Genomic DNA, 5,664 nt, shown 5'->3' with positions numbered 1-5,664 from the left:
TATGGCTTCTCTTTTATGCCACTCTTATTTCTCAAAGCATTCTATTTAGTTTTTTCCACCTAGCTTTGTTCTTTTGCCCTATCAGGCCAAGCCAGTTTTCCTTATTAATTAACCAATCATATTCACAGTGTGTAAAGGGAAATCCCACACCAGATATTTCTGGTCTTATAGGATTCCTGCTAAAATTTGGCATACAATCACATTTAATTTATATGTTGATTTGGGGAAATATAAAGCTTGGTCAGACTTTCTAGTAGAGGCTTGCTGTATTTCTTAAGTCTACCTTGATATGATTGTCAGTATCTCCTGTAGGCTGATTTCATTTCATTGGTCTGTCTGGTCACTTTGCTGTTGTATGGAGATACATTTAGAATGGTGTTGCATTCATGTCATGAACTTCTTTGTCTTTCTCTATATTTTTAATTTAATTTTTGTTTTGTAAAAGTATGCTGCATTTTCTTTTCTTTTTTTAAAAAAAAATATACCTGAATTCTTTTAAAATTTTTAAAATTCTACAATATTAACAATGTTAGTACTATATAAATTCAATACTGGAAATAGTGACAAGTTTAAGGCATAGATATTTTGTTCTTATCAATCTGACTTTATCCTTCTGTTTTTAGAAACTGTATACAACCTGCTTGATTTTGAGTTTGAAGGCTTCTGTGAGTTAATCAGAACATGAACTATAAATTGAGATTCACTATGCATATGCTAATGGATTCATTTGACATATAATCTTTAGAGGGTTTCTTAACTCTAAGTTTACTTAAATCCATAAGTGATATTGCATTTGGTAAGGTTTCATCACTCTGAAGGTACCTGAGATGAACAAATAACAAAGGAATGATTTCTGGTTTCAGAGGAGCCAATTGACAGGCATGTAGATCCATATAATAAGCTAGAACATTAGAGCCAGAATAAACAAAGGCACCTTGGCATCTTATTGTGGACAGGATGTAGTATCCTAGAAGGGGTCAGAAACAAAATGCCCACAAGAACTTGATTCTGTGATGTACAATTCCATCCAGACCTCACCTACAGTTGTCAAAAATTGCCAAATAATGCCACCAGCTTGGGGATTGGCTTTCTTAGCTCATTTATTTCTTGTTTTGTTTCTTTGGAGTATATTCACATCTTCTTTGCATTGACTGAACATACTTATAGTCATTATTTCATTTTTTTTTGTCTGTAAGCTCCTCCAGTTCATTCTCATTATGTGCCACTGTGAGTTGTTTGTGGAGTTATTTTTGTTCTTTCTTTTTCTCCCATGTGGTTTCTGTTCCTGTGCTGGGAGTTGTGTGTCTGAAGTAGTTTGCTGTTCTTTCTTATTCGATTTCCTCCCCCTCCCATACTTCTTTGATTTTATTCAAGTTTCTTTTTAGTAGTAGCATCAGCACTGTTCAGACAAGCAGTAGGTCATAGCAGAACTGTAGTGAAGGTTTTCCTTCCAAGCAGTGGTTCTCAACCTTCCTGTCCCTGTGACCCTTTAATACAGTTTCACATATTGGGGTGACCCCAGACCATAAAATTACTTTCATTGCTACTTCATAACTAATTTTGCTCCTGTTATGTTAATTATATTAGGTTAATGTAAATATTTCAGGGGATAGAAGGGTGTCAATGGGGTTTGGACCCACAAGTTGAGAGCCACTAATCTATGGGTTCTGGGGAAAGTTCTCGAGTGGTGTAGGCAAGTGTAAGCTTGGGAAGCCAGAGTCTCCTACTTGCTGCCAGAGGATTTTGTGGGCTAGGCTCCTGGAGCAGAATTCCCGGGAAATTTAAATATGCCTAGTACAAGAGGCCACAGCAGGTACTTAACACATACTTCCTGGAAGCATTTCTCTAGTGAATGGTTTGAAACACAAATAAGTGTCTTCAATTTCAATTGCTGTCCATGAGTCAAGAAATGTTTTAAATTCCTGTTAAATACAACAGGAATGTTTGTTAGTAGTTGTAAGGTTTATGGTAGATTTTATAGCAAAGAATCTAAGTTCATTATGAAAATGTGTTTCTGATCCTCTGAGCAGCTGGAATTTGTGTTTGCCCACATTTCTCTCCTATTTGGAGAGTATTCTTTCAGTGAATCCTATGCGGATTTTATGAGACTATTCGAGACTTTTAAGTAACTTAAATACTATCTGGGAACTAAATAAGTCTTGATGACTTTGATTCATTTACTCTTAAACTTTAATTTTCCCTTCATTTAAACATATTTATATCTGTATCTCTTCTTTTATATTGTCTTTTCTATTCACATTTATTTGGTGAACTCAAAGCTAAGGCAAACAATTATCAAAACATAAAGAAAATACAGGACATCACTCATTCTGTCCAAATCCAGTACCTTTTAAAAACCAGTATCTTTACTCTCCTGTCTAGAAACAGCGATGTCATGACGTCCTCTGAAGCTGATGAGTTTTAGAACACAGGCCTCTTCCCCAATATCCTGCCCTTCCTTATAAGCTAAAGATATAGAAGCCCAAAGCCGTTTAAGTTTTGGATACATTCTTTATGTGCATAGAGATGGGCAGAGGACTGTATTTCTTAATATCTCCTTATTAATATCAATACTAGAACACATCCATGTGCTCAGATATATATGCACAAAGAATCAAGGCACAGCTCATATAGTAATCAAAATCAAAGAAGTGAAATCTATATGCCCATCTATGACTTGTTGGTTGCAGTTTTGTTATCTTTTTGAGACCAGGTTTCATGTATACTAAATTAGCTTAGACATCCTCACTATGTGGCTGAGGGTGGCTGGATTACAAGTGTACCCCACAATGCTCAGTTGATAACAAAATTCCAGATCAAACCCAAGATTTCAGGCATACAAGGCAAGCCCTCTCCCAACTAAACTATATCTTCAGCCCTGAAATTTGTAAATATGATAGTGTGTGACTTTTGAATGTAATGTATAGTTTCCTAAACATATAGTTTTACTTTTGTAGCCAAGTACATGTTAATGACATCTTCAGGCATTTTGAATTGTGTAAAGATTTTTAAAATGTTCTGATCAAACATGAACCCCTTAACAAGCCATTCTTGTCTTATTTCCTAAACTTTAGCAGCACTTGATTCTTACTAGAACTACCACAAGTTGCTGGCATGCCATCTCTCCTACTGTGGGAACTCCTTTTAGACAGGAATCATGTTTTATTTATGGCCACATTCAAATTGTAACTCAGCAGAGCTCTATTCTCTACTATACACTGTCATATGAATCAACATAATAGGAAAAATAGCCAATATTGTAGATTTTCTCAATTCTTTAAAAGCCTAGTAGTTAAAGGATTTATTTGAGTTGCTAAATTTATAAAGTAGATTATATAAGTACAACAAATGAATTATGTCATAACTCACATTTTTCCCCGCAAGAAAGAGGCGATAGCTCTGATGTATTCTGAATGTAAGTTCTCCTTCAATAATAATGCTACTATGCATTAAATTGCAACTTTCAAAGCTATATGTTCCAGCAGGTGAAAGTGCTTCTCAGCATGGCTGACAACCCGAGTTCCATCCCAAGAACCTACACAGTGGGAGGGGAGAGCAGATTATGGAAAACTGTTCTTTGTCCTCCGCACTTGCACAATGACACAATACACCCATACACCCCAAAACATCACCCCCACACATTATACACATCACCCTATACACACACACACACACACACACACACACACACACACACACACACACCACATCTCTCTATCTCTCTCTCACATATACACTAATTTGATAAATAAATAAATAAATAAATATTTTTTTTTCTTAAAAATGCAAAACATAAAACTTGGAATAGAACTTTTCCAAGATTGGGGACTTGGATTCCACCAAGAGTTCATCTCAGAAATTCTTCAGCGTCAGAGAGGACTACATCGAAAGAATACCAGACTATGTGATTCCGTTCAGTGCAAAAGATGTATGAAAGAAATTATTTTTGTCAGACACATTTTAGAAAATTATTTATTATTTTCTAAAATGTGAAAAGGAATTGGGATATTAACATTATTAACTCTTATTTGCGTTAATTTAAAAGAGAGCAGACAGAAAAGTGATTTATCTATGTATCAATGATCATTTCAGAATGCTGTAATCACATGATCTCAATAAAATTAGCAACATATCTTCAGTTTTATTTTTGCCTTGGCATATATTCACAGTAAAGTGTTCCATACAGTCATTTCATTCAAGTATGTTATATATTTAGACCAAATTTTTGGTAGTGGGCCAAGTTCAAATCATCTCCACATTGAATTCCAACATTCCCAGAGAATTCTGTGAAACACATGTCAGATTAAAAAGAAATTGCCAATTTTTATTCTTCCATTTTCATGGGAAGGAGAAAGATGAATCCTAAAATATGGAGATTAACACTCAGAGATAATAAACCAGTTTTTACAAAAGTAGAGATCATATTCCATGATTTATTTATTGATCTTTTCTTTTCACATTCTTCACATTGTGCTATAATTGTTGATATCAAGGTTTCCTCTACCATAATCACAGTTCAAAAATGTTTCTTTTATACACGAAATAAAAACAGTCTGGCTCCCATCATACACCAAGCATAGAGAATCAGCTGTTGACTTCTCAACTCGACTTCTAGTATATTATGACAGTGTTACAGCTAAGTATAGTGGTATATAGCATACACTTGCCTCTCAGCCCAGGATGGTGGGGTGATATCAAGTTAATTTTACCTCCTATGACCTATTTCCTATTTCTTCAGTTACACACTTGAGTAGCTGCCATTATGCTCACTGTATGATTCTAATTATAAAGTAGAAAAGTTAAGCCGATATTGTAGCACATGCAATACATTGAGTCCATGTCCTCTTTAAGACATTTTTGGAGCTTAAGTCCAAATAAAGAATATTTTGATGCTTTATTCATTCATTGACAGATAATTCCTGAACACCAATGGGCTATCAAATATTAAATTAAGACATAAAGAAGATAAACAAAGATTGACTAAGGTATGAACTCTAATTGACTGCCTGCTTCAAGTGAATCCCCAATTTTATAATCCATCATTAGTTGGCATCAAATATTAATGATTCTGAAAATGTAGTCACAGGAAAACAAAGTTATTTTAATATAGATATAAAACTGAACAAAATAATTACAGTTCCCAATTTAAAAATCTCTATATACAGTTTTATAATGGTTTATAACAAGCAAACTTCTTACCCCCTACTATTAAAGTAAATTGAGTTTGGTTTTTTGCTTCAGAAAGTGGGGAAATTAAAACAGGGTGACTTTGATATCTGTATCTATCCAATTATAGTACTCTATAATTATAGATAATTATTTTTCATTTGCATTCTCACTTCATTTTCCAAAGAGAAGTTTGAAGTAGTAAAAGGTTAAGTAAGTAGTTATCAATGCAGATATTGATCCCAATAGAAATCACTCTTATCTCCAACAAAGCACAGGAGAAAGTATATGATTCTCCCACAAAAAGTGGTTTGGAATTTGTTAGTAGACCAATCTATTGTCAAAACTAGAACGATTAACCTGCATTTTGTGAGGAGGAAGTATCCCATTCCAAAACTGTTAACTATCAATCATGACAAATGAATGAAATATGTGTCACTGATGCCTTACTTTAAATATACTTTATTCTTAGTTATGCACAGGTATGACTCCCCCCCC

Source organism: Microtus ochrogaster, unplaced genomic scaffold (assembly GCF_000317375.1).
Source record: "Microtus ochrogaster isolate Prairie Vole_2 unplaced genomic scaffold, MicOch1.0 UNK10, whole genome shotgun sequence".
Lineage (NCBI taxonomy): Eukaryota > Metazoa > Chordata > Mammalia > Rodentia > Cricetidae > Microtus > Microtus ochrogaster.
Note: the sequence above shows the minus strand (reverse complement) of the source record.